Below are 17,951 nucleotides of genomic sequence, written 5' to 3' on the forward strand. Positions count from 1 at the left end.
CCTAAATTGCTTATCTCCTGTCTTACAAGTGCAAATTAAGTAAGAAATGCCCTTGTAACAAACTGGCGTCACAAAAGACAGACCAGTGTGATCTGGCACCTTAGATAAGAAAGAGAATATGTAACCAAAAGGGGTATAAAAGGTGGGCCCAGCAGAACTCTAACTTTGAGTGCATTCCACCAACTACCTGCTGGTTTGGTCAGGTGATTGCCTCCCAAGATCCGCAACTGGGGACACCCAACCTCGTATTCGTCTTTCCGCGGAATTGAGTGACTGATCTGGCTTGGCTACGCTGGTATCGAGAGACACAGAGAGGGTAAGATATGCCCATGCTAGGTCTCCATTCTTTTTGTGCACAGCTAAAGAATTAGAGCTCTGTAACTAGACGTCGTTGTATCAAGATATCATTGTGTTAGATGGTAACAGATATCTTTGTATTGGATTGTAAGGTAACTTGTTAACACCTGTACTTTGCTAGCATATAAGAAGTAGACAATAGCCTTTCGTAACCACACGCTTATAACTGTAGCTTAATAAACTTGTAACTAGTTAAGATCCAAGCCTGACTGCTGTTAACCCTTTTGTCACTCCAACACAGCAGGCACAACAAAAAGAACTTTAACCGTTTGGTTACTACAGCCTGGCCGTAGGTGAGAGTGCTAGCAGCTCCCTGCTCTAACAGTAAAAAAAACTGGGTTGTTTAGGACCCAGGGGAGTACCTCACCGCACATTACCCGGCCACTGGCCAACAAAAAGGTACAGGATCCTTTCAAAAAGGACCCTGTGTAGCTGTACGGAGCCGCGAGCTTTCAAAAATGGCACTTTCAAAGCATTGCGTCCGGAAGCGTCCTAATGCTAATGAGGCACTGAATATTCAATTAGTAATCTTCAAAATGGGTATTTGCATGGCCATTTTGAAGTTTTGGCCAAGTGTGGCCACAGCCTATGTAAATATCCATAATGACTAGAGCTTCTTTAGCTTCATTTCTTATTTCTTTCTTCTAAAAGCTGAAGTTAATGCAAAAGGTGTTGGAGGTTTTACTGAAATGTTGCTATTCCCTTCAAAACTGTGTTTACCTCAGGAAATCTGTATTATCATTCACTCTTTTCTTGTGGTGAGCTCTCAATCTGCCACTCAGAAAAAGAATTATATGCGGCCTAGTGGAGTAGAGAGAATGGACTTTAGATAACTTAATTACAAGTATATGGACTTTATCAACATTTGTAATCCTTTTAAACCTATTTAAATGGGGAAAATTACCACAATGTTTCCAGTCTAAGTTATTAGAGATGTGCATTCTCTTAAAGACTAAAACATCTGTGTAAGCTTTGTTATCTCTTTGAATTCAGTGCTTTCAAAATAGAGACTAAATGAAACATATTTAAGGTTAGTTATAATGTATCATAACTAGGATCACTGTTGTGTGGTTATATGAAAGGTTTATTGGTGCAAAATGAGATCTTTCTCTAGTGCACTTATCTTCTTTGAACTTCTTATAATTGTCTGATTTGGTCTTCATGTTATTGCTTCATAGAAAAAAATTAGTTGTTCAGTAATCCTAACATTTCTGATTATGCTATGCAGATGGCAAGCTTTGGGGCACATCTTTTGTCCTTCCCTTGGTCTCTTTTGTAATTATAATGTGTTTCTGAATGAGTATATATGAAGAATACATTAGACTGAGTTTAATGAATCACTGAGGTCCTCAAATATGTATATTGTAAACAGTGGCACCTTAAAACCAAAATATTTTATTATGGCATAAGTTTTTGTGAATTGCAACCCATCAGATGCATGAAGTGAAAGAAAAAGAAACAGACAGTAGGACTGTAGAGATGGGAGTGTTATAGCAGAGTGAATTTAATCAGGCTGTGTCTACACTTGCATTCCTCTTTTGAAAGAGATAGGCAAATGAAGTAAATCAAAAATGCAAATAAGGTACAAATTTGCATATCTGACCCCTCATTTGCACATTCTTATTTTGAAATAGCTTATTTCAAAAGAAGGTAACCAGTGTAGATACTGCTCTTTCTAAAGTAAACCCAATCTTCGAAAGATTCTTTCTTCCTATAAAAAAAACAGAAGAAGGATTCTTTCGAAGATGGGGTTTACTTTTGAAAGAGCAGGGTCTACACTCTACACTGGTTTTCTTCTTTCAAAAGAAGCTATTTTGAAACAAGAATATGCAAATTACATGTTTGGATATGCAAATTTGCATCTCATTTGCATTTCCGATTTATCTCATTTGAATACCTCTTTTGAGAGATGAATGCGAGCGTAGACACAGCCTCAGGGTGGATGTGGATCTTTTCTACCCAATTACTCCTTTATTTTAATTTGGTTAGTTTTACCCAATTCTCTGTCCAGTGCTGACTCCATCAAAGCCCAGAATTCCAACTGGAACCAATTCTAACACAATCAGTCCGGTTTCTGAGCCCCTCTTTTCTCTTACTGCAATGACTGATACCCAAAGCCACTCTGTTATTGATGAGGTTTCCTACCTTTGGCCATGGTTACACTAGCACCCCCATTTCAAAAGGGGGATGCTAATAAGCCACTTTGGCAGATGCTAATGAGGTGCTGACATGCCTATGCTGTGCCTCATTAGCATAATGACAGCCACGCGCATTTTGAAAGTGCCGCTTTCAAACAGCACACCGCTGGTGTGGAAGGGGACCTTTCTAAAGGACCCTTGGACTTTGAAAGCCCCTTCTTCCCATTTGCTGGCACTTTCAAAATGTGCACAGCCGCCATTATGAAAAAGAGGAACAGCATATGCATGGCAGCACCTCATTAGCATCTGCCCATGTGGCTCATTAGCATCACCCTTTCGAAAGGTGGGTGCTAGTGTAGCCACGGCCTTCCTGTTTTAATCCTCTCCGCCTCCTTTAGTCCAATCGCCATCAATGCTCCCATTGTAAACTCCCCAGATGCTAGGTAAGACTCCAATTCAATCCATTCCAAATGGTATTTCTCTGCTTTCCATGAATCCATCCCAGGTCCTAGGGCCAATCTTTAATGTTTCCCTCTGCCACCTTGTATGTTCGGTGGGGTCCAGGGAGGCAGGAAACATCTAAGCTCACTTCATATTTCTCATGTTCTGGGGATTTCACTGTAGTTGTTCTCCAGACTGCTTGATGTGAGATAACAGCAAATAACAATCTCTGTTACTCTGGAGTCAGAGGTGGTTTTAGTTAATGTCACATGAGAATCAAGTCAGCAAATAGTCTTGAGACTGGATGATAAATCTGTCTCTTAAAGGAAGTCTGTGGTGTCCAAGAGTAGCCAAAATTGAATAGAAATGGGAATTATTTTAATGAAATGTATATTCCCAGAAGACATGAGAGTTATTTTACTGAAAAAGCAGGATTATGGGTATCAAATGTTTTTTGTTTTCATTGTACACAAAAGCCCCCCCCCTTTTTAAAATAGTGTAATGTAAATGTCAAAAAAGAGCTATTTCTTGTTTTTGTATAAAGCTAACCTTTCAATACAATTTAAATTGTAATTTTTTGTGGATTACTTCTACTGAAGGCCAATTCAATTTGTAGTTTTCTTTGCTTGAATAAACCAAGTGCATTTGTGTGCTTTGTAAATTAACAAAAACTGAAATTGTAAAATAGAGCTAAGAAAAAGACCTTACATCATGATAAGAAACCTCTGCATACTTTTTCCTGAATCATTTTGGTTTTTTTCTCTTTAATACAAAGACAGTATACCATACTTAGTGATGTATTTCATATCTTGGGGTGTCTCTATTACATGAAATGAAGATTCAATAAGATTTTTGAAACACTTATGTTATGCTTTTTTATGAACAAGCAAAAGATCATCAAAGAGATGTGATTATTTTAACAGAAGAGCTATGGTATTTCTTTCTTTTACAGAGGTCTCTACAAGATCATTTTGCTGAAATTTTGCGCCTTTGAGGTTAGAAGCATGCAGTAAAAAGAAAAGCATTCTGGAATACTGACCATCTGCCAGAACTGCTGCACTACAAAAACATTGACATTGTACATTTACTCAGGCATGAGATAACAGGTTATATGAGGAGCACACATTTTTCACACTGCAAAAGATTTGCACATTTAGTGTAATGTTTGTTTTTCACTCTTTACACCCAAAGTCTGGATTTTTTTTATTCTGTCAGTCTGACAAGTTTCATTCATTCCCACCAACAAAAAATTGTCCAGGCTTAGAGCTTCTGCGTTTATTGGTACAATCACCTTTATCTGGCCTCCCTGCTTCTTGCTTTTTTCTCTAATCTATTCAAACTCATCTACCTTGCCTGCTCTACTTTTATGCCTTTCCCCTCTTCAGAGGCCTTAACTGGCGACTTTCCCCTATACACACTTCTACAGAAAATCCTATCTTCCTTGCCTTCGGAACCCTCAACAATTTTACCCCTTCCCTGCTCTCTTCTCTTACTGATTTCTCCTGCTAGTCCACCCCACTGAAGCATCATGGATAATCATCAGATATATCGCCCTCTCCATCCCCCTTTTTTCTGCACTCCCATCTTAGCCTGTTATATCAAAGAAGGCATGGTATCTGGAGCCTGCTTCCTCACCATGCCCGCTATGTTTCCTCCCTCCCCTGACAAAGCACTCCATCAGTAAAATCACTAAAGATTAGTTTTCTTCTCCTTGTAACAATTGAAATAATGTTGAATAAATAACCTTGTTATTCTTTGATGTGAGTTTTAATAATCAAGTTAATTAGATTCTGAATAGACTGACCATACCCCCATCTGATGGTGTTTAGAGTATATATAGCTATCAGTGTTAACTGTTTAGGGTAAGAACTCTTGTCTTTTACTTGTCAGATTCAGCCTGCCAGAGCTAATTCTCATCTGGCACGATACTTGAAGGCTACGTCTACACTAGAGGGTTTTGTCGACAAAACCAGTGGAGCATCTATACCAAAAATGTGTTCTGTCGACATACTGTCAACAGAACTCGGCACTTTTGTCGACAGCCTTCTGCCTCTCTCCCATAAGGCAGAAAACCTTTCTTGACAGAATTTTGGCAAAAAAAAAGCCATGCAGATGCTCCAGGGGGCCCTCTGTGACGCACAGGGATTCTGGGTCACTAGGCAACCCCGTCGGCTGTCCTTCTATTTGGCTGTTCAGTTGAGAGAGTGGCCAGGCAGTCTGGCCACACTCTGTCAGCAAAGCGGATTGACAGAGCGATCCACTTTTATGTGTGGCCACAATCTGCAGACAGAAGTTTTGTCGGAAGATCTCTTCTGACAGCAACTTCTATCAACAGATCACTCTAGTGTAGACATAGCCATACTGTTATGGTATGAGCTCACCACCCCAGCTCTGCTCATGTCAGGACACAGTATTTTTGGGTTTCCTCTACACTAGCACTGATTTTGTGTCCTCATACCAGAGTGGTGTGCTGTCAATGCTACTTGGCCAGCTCCCAGCCCATTCCCCTTCCAAAAGATAAACCCAGAATTGCCACCTGATATTTAAATCCATAATATAAACAATAGTTTATCAGAGAGATAATCCAAGATTATCTGTAGTAATCCAAGATTATCTGTAGTATGAAAGGTAGGCCCCTGACTGGGCCAGGCTTGCATTCCCTATCCTGGTTTCATCCAGAACTGGTCCCTAGTAAAAGCAGCCAGTCCTTTTTATTGGGCCTGCTGGAGCTTGATTGGCTTTTATCTGCTCCCAGATCTTCTAGGCACTGAAGAGCCAACTCTTACTGGCAGAAGATGGTGATGGCAGTCTCCCCAGGTGCACCTTGGAGGCCTCAGCTAACTATTCTTCCCTTCTAGCAGGACACCTTATGGCAGGATGTGCTAAAGTGTCAGAGCCTCCAGCCGGGAAAGCAAGTGTATGGTATGCCCTGTCAGTGTGCAATGAATAAACAATTAATAATTGTTTGAAACAGAAAGATTGTGCTTATATGTGAAAGTGTGGTGCTTAGATGGTGGGCTGATTTTTGCACGTATATTCTTTGCCTTTTAACTCAAGACATGTAGAGATAGTTCTTCATGTGTTCATAAACAGACAACACAATTTCAATATTATTTCTTAGCTGAATATTTTTTCTTCTCCATTCACCATTATGTATGAAGTTAATTATGCTAATACTAGTATTGTAAATCATTTACAATATAACTGTCATTCAAATTATAAGTGCAAAATGTTTCAAGACAGGTATGGAGAGAGTTTATTTAATGGTGCAAGGTAAGTGGACTTTTCAGAGGTAAGTTTTCAGCGTGCTGGGATCCAGGCTCCATTTTTATGGGTGAATTTGTGCCTTTAATGTTAGATCATAAAATGACCTCCGAGAATCTTATTCAGGTTTTCAGTCAGGTACTTAGCGACGCAGATATGTAGATTTCCACTTGCCATTGAATTTCAGTGCCAATTTTGTAGGCAAAATTTGCTCCTTAAAAAGGGAAACTATTGTGAAAATATACTATTCAATCCAATTAGATTTTGCAGATAAACTGGATGTGATGTTTGGTGTGGGAATGAAGGGATGTTCATAAAGATTTTTATACATTTTCAATAATAATATCCATTTACTCCTTATTCTCCCAGCTGATACTGGCTACCAGAGTCCCAACTGTGATCTCCGTGACAGATGTGTCCTAACTGATCTTTTGAAAACAATCACACAGATGCTGAATACAGCTTCAAATTAAGATTCCACAGACCACTCATTTAATCCAGCAGTTCACAGAACACAGCGAGCAGTTCCTCTAACCAGACCGAACTGAATTCTTCAGTAACAGATAAAAATCTGGAATGGACTAACATAATACAGCTACTGTACCTGATCTTTGAAAACAAAATCTAGCACAGATCACAGACTGAATTCACCATTAACAGTGGAGCACAAACCTAGAAGAATAGAAACCAATTTTTCTTCTTTTGAATTACACAGAGTGCTTTGTCTTTTTTTTTGTTAATTCCCCGCTATGTAAACTCTCATTGTAAACTGGAACAGTAACTATCTTACTAACCATAGTTAAAACATAGGTTTTATTCCTTACTCATTTAAAATGATCCTTTAGAAACTTAAATTATAGAGAAAGGAACTGTGTGCACATACGCATACGTACAGCTTGACAATTGTTTTTGCAAGAACTTGTCTTGTTACTGAAGGTCCTTCCTTTCACAAAGCCAATACTTCCCTCAGCTTGCATAAGTTCCAGGAACAATAAACACAACCAAAACAAAAACTGTTGAGCCAGTATCTATGGATGTTAGAAGACAGTGTCGGAGCATCAGCTTCCTGACAGTGTAGAACCTCTGCTTGGGTACATCATGAAGACCAAGGTCTTCGTCTAGAAGGGGCAGTGCAGTGTGGGCCCCTTTCAGCCCTATTGAGATTTGAGGGTGTCAATTAGTAATGGTGGAGACTTGGTGGTCTTTCTTTTTATAAGATGAAGAACCACAGAAGCTGTAAAAAAGTACAGAATAAAGTAATACAACCTTAGAGAAAATCTGTTCATTTTCCCCAACTCAAAACTTCTCAAATCAAGCATCCTCTAGTTCAATAACCAAAGATGGCAGTATATCAACTTTGATGACGGATTTAAGATAAATCATGTGCTCATTAAATTATGAAATAGTATTAAATAGAGTGAAAATTGAGTAATGGCCTAGTTCAAATCCCACCAGTAAATGGGAATCATTCCACTAACCTCAATGGGCAGTGCGTCAGATTCCAGGGTTTGTGTACTCTCTGCAAACAACATTCTGGGATGTATTAAGAGGCACGTTGTAAGAAAGACATGAAAAGTAGTTCTTCTGCCCTACTCTGTGCTGATTAGGCCTCAACTGTAGTAATGTGCCTGGTTCTGGGCACCAAAGTTCAGGAAAGATTTGGAAGAATTGGAGAAAGTCAAAAGAAAAGCAACAAAAATGATTATAGGTCTAGAAAGCATGATCTGTGAGGGATGATTGAAAGAAGTAGGTTTGTTTAGTGTGGAAAAGAGAAGACTGGAAGGAAAAATGATAACAGCTATTAAATACCTAAAAGGTTATTACAAGGAGGAGGGAGAAAAATTTTTCTTCTTAACCTATAAGGATAGCGCAAGGAGCCATGGGATTAAACTGCAGCAAGGAAGGCTTAGGTTGGACATCAGGAAAACTTCCTAAGTGTCAGTGGGGCTTAAATTGCTTTGGAAGGTTGTGGAATCTCCATCACTGGAGATTTCTAAGAGCAGGTCAGACAAACATCTGTCAGAGATGATCTAGATGATGCTTGGTTCTGCCCTGAGTGCAGGGATTGGACTTGATAACCTCTTGAGCTTCCTCCCAACACTAGTGTTCTGTGATTCTATGAACACAATGGTGTGTTTACTTTCCAGAGCCAGGTCATGAAGTATCACTCTGAGATTGGATACTCCATCTTCTCTGAGACCGGCTATGTTTGTCAAAGGGTAAGTCTGTCACTTTCTGCTGCAGGTCCTTGGGGTCTAGTCTGATGGATCTTACTCTTACTGTCTCCTACTGTCACCATGAGCATTGATCGAGGATGTGGAGGAGGCAGGGGCAGTACTCCTTACTAGAAGGGGGATGCATCGCTGCAGGGACAGGTTCTCTGGAGTAGTCTGATTAAAGGAGTGGAAAATATGCCCTTCATATTGATGAACTCGAGGAGCTCAATCTATTTAGCTTAACAAAAAGAAGGTGAAGATGTGACCTGATTACATGTATCTCCACAGGGAACAAATATTTAGTAATGGGATCTTCAATCCAGAAGAGGAAGGAACAATGCGAGGTGATGTCTGGATGCCAAAACTAGACACATGCAGCCTAGAAATAAGGCATACTTTTCAGTGGTGAGAGTAATTGGCCAACAGAACAATTTACCAAGGGCTATTGTGGATTCTCCATCACTGGCAATTTTTAAATCAAGAGTGTATGTTTTTTCCCCTAAAAGCTCCCTCTAGAAATTATTTTGGGGAAAGTTCTGTGTTTGGTGCTCCGACAGGTCGGACTAGATGATCCCCATGATCCCTTCTGGCCTTTGAGTGTATTTATCAGGTGCAGGCCCTGAGTAACGAATTTTGGAGCTCTGTGAACTATGGAAAATGCCTGGCTACCATTCTTTAAAGTGCCCCTACACCATACATACTGCAGAACATACAGACCCAGAATGCCTCTCCCTATCACATCACAGACCTCTGCTTCATTCACTGAATCCCCTCATGCCTCTCCTCCCAAACATATATAACTACAATTCTCCACCAGTTCCCATCTATCCTCAGAGCCCAAGCATACCACTCAACAGCCCTGAAATATATCTTGCTCACTGAAGCCCCCAATGCCTCAGCCACACAAGCCATGGTCCCCAATATTTTGCATATATTTCCCATCGCCCACACGTTCCCCATAACTTATCCCCCAGCTTTTCACATTCACACCAACTCCTTACCCAGTGACCTTCAATACCTCCCATTTGCCCCCAGCCCCTCACCCACCACTTACTGTTGTCTCTCCTTTTTAGCTCAGTGGTATACTCTTCTCATGGATTCCAGGCCCACTGGTTCCCATCAGTTGCCCCATGCTCTCACAGCCCCATTTGGCTCAGTTTTGGCCTAGCCAGCCCTCCCTCATACCAGATAGGTGGTCAGGCCAAACGGGACTGACTGGCATTGCGGCTTACCACACAGGACAGCAGCATCACTCAGGTTTGGTTTTGTTTTCTGGAAGTCAGGTGCTCTGAGTCAGAAACCCTGTACAAGTGCACTGTGTATTCATTGAGAACAACAACAATACCTGTGACACCTTATCGACTAACATATTTTGGAACATAAGCTTTCATAGGCAAAGACCCGCTACATCATCTCATGCATCTGATGAAGCAGGTCTTTGCCCCTGAAAGCTTATACTCCAAAGTATCTGTTTGTCTATAAGGTGCCACAGGACTACTCGTTCTCGAAGATGCAGACTAACACGGCTACCTCTATGATAAGTGTATACTTTGGTTAATCTGGGCCTGATCATGTGCAATGAACAGCCTGATCCACAGAATTAAACATCTACATCATTTGGTTTTAAGGATCTTTTCATCACTTAGCCTAAAAGTCCTTATCAAAGTAAAATGAGTTGAAAACTGCCTGCTAAGTGTTGTCTGCTACCTCATGCTGAGTATCCCACATTACAGTTTTTTGAATTGCACTGAAGAATGCTTGAGTAGCAGTGGATGTCAGCTCTCCCACTAGACTGCTGGCAAAATTAAGCTCTACCTTATGAGGCTATCCCAGAGAACAACATTTTAAGTAAATAAATACATTCTGAAGCAGAATTTCTGTAGTTTTGTGCCACCTATAATCTATTCAGTCCTGCCTTAACAGATGCAACAAAGACTGACTTCCTTCATTTAAATGTTTGTAGGAAGTAACTTCCAGTCTTAGAGTTATGAAATTATAATGAAAAGTTTCTAGATAAGGATACAACATATTTTGTACCCTGTTTTTACTCTGAATTATCTGAAAAATTGCGCCTTTGGCCTGAAATTTTCCATGCTGGTGTATACTCCTGATCCAAATGAAGTCTAAGGGAGGCCTTAGCAGCAGCAGTATACACTTATTTTCCATCCAACCACAAAGGGGACAATTTTGGACCATTTGCTCATGTGGTGGCAGAGATGGAGGGTGGGAGGAAAAGAGAAACAGTTCAGCCATTTTGAAGTATGAGAGTGGCGTGGGAAATATTTTCTATGTCAAAACAATATATTGTAACTACACTTTTTAAAATAAAAAGGCTACAGGAAATGCAAATGAACTTAGAAACTTGACTTAAACACTCCTTAGTTTTACCTATCCATTTTATTGAGTATTTCATGGTATACATTTGAATATAGAACACTCTTGTTTATTCTAAAAAATTCAAATAACTGGGCATTTGGAGAAGCAGATATTTCTGTTTTGAGCTACTGATAGGCTGGGAGCCTGTCAGGATCCAGGTATGAGTCATGCAGAGGCATTGCTTTACCTGACTAGCTGCTGACGTTGCCTTCTGAACGTTGCATTCTCCCCAGCACAGGCTGCACGTCCTGTGTCTCTCCCAATGTCTAAGCTGCCTGTCTTGGGCAGAGGCTGCACTCATCCCATTAGTAATTATCTTCTTTCTTTGTCCCCCTGCCCCAGGCCCTCTGGCGCTTTTATCTTCCACCAGCTTCTGCCATTAATTTTGGTTTGTGCTGGTATATTCAGGCTTTTGAATGTCATATCGACAGATTTGACTTTTCTTTGTTCTCCAGGGACACATTTCTCTGGGTTGCCCTCTTTTTCTAGATGGTATCCATGCTATCTCTTGATGTGAACGTAACGTTGGCAGCGTTGGTAAAGCATGCCCTAAATATGTTCATCAGCATCTTACCATATTTGATGCTGTAGGTTGATTTGCTAACACTTATTTACTCCTTCCCCTTGTTTTTTGATTCTTTTTCAGGCAAGTAAATAGGTCATTCCATGCATTTAAAACTAACTAAGAAACAGTAAAGGCAAAGAAACAACACACACTAATATCTGCAGTTCAACTTAACTGAACAGTTCATTGGATTTCACCAGGGGATAAAGTACACAGCCACTGAACTTGTGTAAAAACTCTCTGGACTGTAGTAATACCAATATGAATATTGATTTTTATGCTAACGTTAACAAAAAGTAACCCCAGAGCTTCCAGTAACAGATTTAGAAGAGAACCAGGCATGGCAGTTCCAGAAACTGTTCTACAAAACAAAAGGGGATTTTTAGTCCCTTAAAAGTGCTCAAATTATGAAGAACTGAGGGGAGAGGTTGTGGAAGCCACTTCAGTCATATGACAGGGAGATCCTCATCTGCAGTATTCAACAGCTATATCACTGTAATTGAAATGTATAGGAACATATCAAAGAAGATGGGAAGCAGGAAATATTTATTTCCCATAAATATTTCAGGAATATTGCCTTATAAGAAGATCCCATTAAGAGGTTAAAAATATCAGCTTTTCTGAAAAGGTGTAAAAATTTCAGCCTGAAACTCAATTAGAAAAGATGCTTGTTGTGTGGGTAAACACAGTAATTGAGCAAAGGGCAGAACAACAGAATTTGTGCTTTATTTAGCTCACAGAATGGTGCCAAAGGAAGAACAATGTGCTTCTCAAATTTTGGTTTCTAGGGGAACAAAAGTACTGCTGGAACCATCACTTTCAGCTGTTTTTTAAGGAAATAACAAAGGACATGATCTGTATCCGCAACAGAAGGGATTTAAATTATGATCTGGATAAGATGTTGTGAACAGACCAACCAAAACAGTGTTTTATCTCTGAGGTAAATGGACTGAAACAGATGGAAGAGAGAAAAGAGAACTTTCCTAAAGGCACAATGTCTCTGTCACCAGCTGTTACTGGGAGATAATGTGCAATGGCAAGTGATGTATAGGAGGAAATCCAATTGCCTGTAGTCTTTTCCTTTAGTCTGTGAGATCCATGGAGTCTCTCATGCCGTTATCTTAGTTTAAGATAGTCTGAAAACTGCTGTGGCCACTTACAATGACAGTTTATGACATCCACAGAAGACAGAAAAGAAATATAACAAATATGTTTTGCATTGTTCCTTCAATTTAATTAGAGGCCATGGTTAGGTGGGAGAAACACAAGTACCCCAGATTCCTTCATGGATCTTTAGTGATGATTTTCGGTCATACTCAGTTTGAACATCAGATGATACATTAGTATTATTGTTTAGTTAGTTTAGTTTTGAACCTAAAGGATATGTATTTTACTAGGAAAACAGAATGATACTTTAAATAATGGTGTTGCACATGTGAAAAGATGGAATAATATAGGATTGTGATATACATTCTTAAGAGAAGACTAACGCAATAATCCATGTATCTAGGTACTCGTGTGGTCCTCACTGCTGTAGCATCCAGGGGCACTGTGGCTTGCTTGTTTCTAGCTAAGACCTTTAAACAGTTCATTCACTAATTCCATGCAGCAGTGCTGCGTGTGCTTCTCTGAAAGCAGTGATTACGCTGAGGTTCTGGCCAAGCAATCACTCAGGGGTAGATTTTCAAAGGTATGAAAGGTACCTAAACATGCAGACATGGTTTTTTTCCAAAGCACCTAGGTGCTTAACTCCCACTTACTGAAAATCTCACTAGGTATCTATCTGCATCTTGAGGTGCCTAAATACCTTTAAAAATCCAGCCCACAGATCTGAGATGAATATCCAACCAGGCACCTGGGAAATTCAGGCCCTATATTGGTACCTTAAAGAATCAAGTTTCTGAATTCTTTTCTTTAGGTGGAAATCAAAACCTTGCCTAGGCTAGCAAGATAAACTCAGTCTCTTTGCTCCATCTCCCTTTATAGTTAATTGAAACAAAGTGGAATTTACAAGGTCCTATGGGACTCTCCCTCACAAAAACAAAATTAAAAACAAAAACAAAACTCATCCCAGGAGACACCAAAGACATTTAAAAGCAAACTAAACTTGGTGGCGGTGGGGGGGTCTTTCCAGAACAAGAGATGCTATAAGCCCCAAACCAGATCTGCCAGCCCAGGCTTAACCCCCTACCAGCTCCAAACTCAACTCCCCATCCCCAAGATTCACCTGTCTGAGATGACTGCTTGTCCTGCTGCTCCTCCTGCCACCTGGGTGTTTATTTGAAGGGCTGTTTGAAGGGAAGGGACTGATTTCAACTGGGAGAAGTTGAAAGACCACAGTGGGGGGCAGACACCCTGCAGCACCCCGAGACAGAAAGGACTCACTGTGCTGGGTACTCAGCCTGGGCTCAGTACAGGAGGTGTATTGAGCAAACCCCCAAACAGGTGTCCTAGCAGACCCCAGACAAGTTTGGAATACTCCTAGTCTTTTAAACAGAGTAAAGCTCCCAGCTTCTCATTGTGTAGTAGCTTGACTGTCTAGTCACCTCTCAGTCTCTGTTTATTATTGGACTGTGGTAATATTCTAGTGAAGGATCTTGGTCCCATTATGCAAGGCCCTATATAAACACTTACTTTAAAAAAAAGACGGGGCTCTAGAGAGTTTACGATATAGGTTGCAAATATACAACAGGCAAGCAAAATACACAAACTGGAAGGGGAAAAGAGGGGACAAGGAGATAAAAGTAGAACAAGAATGGCCTAGCATAAATCTACATTTCCTTTACTAGTGTTCCTGGCTGAGCTTCTGGGAGGTTAACCACACCCAGTTGGTTCTCATCTTTGTTAGTTTACACTTGCTTTTGTAAAGGTCAACAGAAAGCAGAGCAGCTGTTGGAAACACTCAAGCAAGGTTACAACATTCTGCCCCAGATGTATCCCTGAGAACATGGATGTTCACGTAGACACTGTGATCAATAGCTTGCCTGGTTTTGCTCATACTCTGAGACTGTGAAGGACGCAGTCCCTACTGAGTCGTCTGTCTTTCTTGCAGCATCTCTCATGCCATTAACATCTGCCTCATCATAGATTAACAATGAAATAACTGAGGTCTCTTTTGTGGAAATCTTTTCTGGACAAGAAGCTACAGTGTTTCTTCAAAGCAATCAAAAGGTGCTTTTATATCAGGTGCAGGACAAAAGTTACCATGCCGAGTGGTTAGCATAGGGCAGTGACCAGGTCCCCAATCTGTGTTCAGAACCAGGGGGTCAGGAACCAAAAGCCACATACTCATGCAAAGCTAGCACTGGTTAAGTAACTTGAAGCAGGTGGACCCGGGTTGTATTGACAACTTCCTGTTCCTCCTTCTGACATAAGCAGAGGGACCAGGCCGACTAGGAGACTCAGTGTTCCACCAATCAGGACCAAGGGGTAAAGCCTTCTCTCTCAGTTGGGCTTCAAGGAGTTCCAGTTTTAATTTATGCCGTCAAGTGGAAGGTTAGTGCATGATGACTCTGAGGACCAGGATTTGAGATCCAGAGTCCATAATATTTTATCTGGATGCAATGACTTGATAAAGATGCCTCAGGACCGGCACCTAGAGTTGGGGAAGTGAATTAAATTGATTGTTTTACATATTTATACTTTGTGCTTTCATTTTTGGGTGAATATGATCTCTGTGTGGCATTCAGAATAGCAGTTTATCAATTTATAGCATATGCACCAGCTGTTTATTATGCAAATGAATAAAGTAGCCACGACTTTTCTTTTAATCAACTATAATTTCCTTATTGTGACTGCAAGAGCATCCTAAAACAATTAAGCAATGTCTACACTGCCCCTCCCTTTTCGAAGGGACATGCAAATAAAGCTGATTGAAAATGCTTGGATTTAAATATCTTACACCACATTTGCATACTCCCACAGGATCTCACTTCTGAAAGAGTTGTTTTCAAAAGCCAAAACTGTTGTGTAAACGGGGTTCATTCAAGAGGAAACTGCACTTTTGAAAGCACGCTTTCTTCTAATTTTTTTCAGGAAGAAGGGTGTTTTTGAATGTGGGGTTTCCCTTCAAATGAACCCCATCTACACGGCTGTTTTGGCATTTGAAAACAGCTCTTTTGGAAGCAAGATTCCCACAGGAGTATGCAAATGAGGCATGAGATATTTAAATCCATGCCTCACTGGCATTTTCAATTTGCCTCATTAGCTTGACCCTTCTAAAAGGCAGGGTCAGTGTAGACGTAGCTTGAGTGAACAGACTTCATTTGCAGTGGCTACATGGGTGAACTGTGCATGGTTTCATGTATAAAAATAAATATTAACCTCCTGTAACTCTTTAATCTTTTCCCGTTATTTCCTCAGTCTGGTGAGATATGGTGAATGTATTTTTATTGTACAGCATTCACCAGAAACATCCTCACAACTCAGCTTTGACTGACCTCCTGGCCTGAAGTAGAAGAGTGAACGGGGGAAAGGGGACTTTTTCAAGTTAGGATCATGGCAGTCCTTCAGATCAGACAAAGTCACATCTAGTTCCTTAACTCTGCATGAAGATTAAGCATTCACGTCATAGAAATCCTGGCCTGGCTGTATGAGGAAAAAAATTGTTGTGCACATATAAGGCACTGAAACATTTGCTCTATCCAGATATTGAGGGTCTGTGGAGTCAGTGCATGAGGCAGCACTCTGGTCTTCTTCTGAGGGATTTTGGAATTTGAAAGAAGGTAAGAAGTCATGCTCTCAAGGGCCCTGTCCACTGAGAGACATTACAGCCATACACTCATCAAGAATATCCACAGCACCTGATAGTACGTGCTGTAATTAGGGCCCTACAAACTCATGGTCCATTTTGATCAATTTCACAGTTATAGAATTTTTCAAAAAAATCATGTTTCATGGTTTCAGTTATTTAAACCTGAAATATCATGGTCTTGTAATTGTAGGAGTCCTGGTCCCTAAAGGAGTTGTGGAGGTAGCAAAGTTATTATGTGGGGGCTGAGGTACTTCTATTCTTATTTCTGCACTTCTGCTGGTGTTAGAAATGGCTATAGAGCTGTGGATCTGGAGAGCAGCAGTTACTGGCCAGGAGCCTAGCTTTGAAGGCAGAACAGTGCCAGCTAGAGTGCATTAGTAAGGATGACATGATATGGTATTGCCACTCTGACTTCTGCATTGCTGCCTTCAGATCTGGGCCCTCAGTCAGCAGCCACCGCTCTACTCTGGCCAGCCAGCTCTGGAGGTATCAGTACAGAAGTAAGGGTGGCAATAACACGACATACCCTCTTTATTGGTATACTGTTATTGGAGGCTGCTCTGCCTTCAGAGCTGGGCTTCTGGCCCACAGCCACTGATCTGCAGCCCCCTAGATGTGAAGGCTATATAGAAATATGGGCCGCGTCTACACGTGCACGCTACTTCAAAGTAGCGGCGCCAACTTCGAAATAGCGCCCGTCACGGCTACACGTGTTGGGCGCTATTTTGAAGTTGAAATTGATGTTAGGCGGCCAGACGTCGAAGTCGCTAACCCCATGAGGGGATGGGAATAGCGCCCTACTTCGAAATTGAAAGTCGAAGTAGGGCACGTGTAGACGATCTGTGTCCCGTAACATTGAAACAGTGGGGTCCGCCATGGCGGCCATCAGCTGAGGGGTTGAGAGACGCTCTCTCTCCAGCCCCTGCGGGGCTCTATGGTCACCGTGTGCAGCAGCCCTTAGCCCAGGGCTTCTGGCTGCTGCTGCGGCAGCTGGGGATCCATGCTGCATGCACAGGGTCTGCAACCAGTTGTCGGCTCTGTGGATCTTGTGTTGTTTAGTGCAACTGTATCTGGGAGGGGCCCTTTAAGGGAGCGGCTTGCTGTTGAGTCCGCCCTGTGACCCTGTCTGCAGCTGTTCCTGGCACCCTTATTTCGATGTGTGCTCCTTTGGCGTGTAGACGTTCCCTCGCAGCGCCTATTTCGATGTGGTACTGCCCAACATCGAAGTTGAACTTCGACGTTGCCAGCCCTGGAGGACGTGTAGATGTTATTCATTGAAATAGCCTATTTCAATGTCGCTACATCGAAATAAGCTATTTCGATGTAGCGTGCACGTGTAGACATAGCCATGGTGGCAGTACTGCAAGTCCCTATAATAACATTGAACCCTTTCAACTCCCTTTTGGGTCAAGACCCTCAATTTGAGAAATGCTGGTTTCCCCTATGAAATTTGCACAGTATAAGGAAAAGCACACAAAAGACCAGATTTTGTGAGGGAAGACTAGATTTCATGGCATGTGATGCATTTTTCAAGGTTGAAAATTTGGTAGTATTCTAGCTATAATTAGATTTCATAAATCTAGTAATAAATGTGAATTCCCAAAGCACTACAATAGTCTTATTGAGTCACTGATAGTCCTCTTAGATACTCTGGTCTATCTTGCCTCCCAGGCTAGCTGGGTTATGTGAAACACTAAAAATCACAAAACATTCAGGTTATAGCTAGTCGCAAGACCAGATCTCATGCCAAAGACTATGAAGGTAGCCAGTTCTATAGTGAACTAAGGATTTATTAGCTAAGAAAAAGGGATGTGAATTATTGCAGTGTTGAAGAGGGTAAA

This window comes from Carettochelys insculpta, chromosome 4 (assembly GCF_033958435.1).
Source record: "Carettochelys insculpta isolate YL-2023 chromosome 4, ASM3395843v1, whole genome shotgun sequence".
Lineage (NCBI taxonomy): Eukaryota > Metazoa > Chordata > Testudines > Carettochelyidae > Carettochelys > Carettochelys insculpta.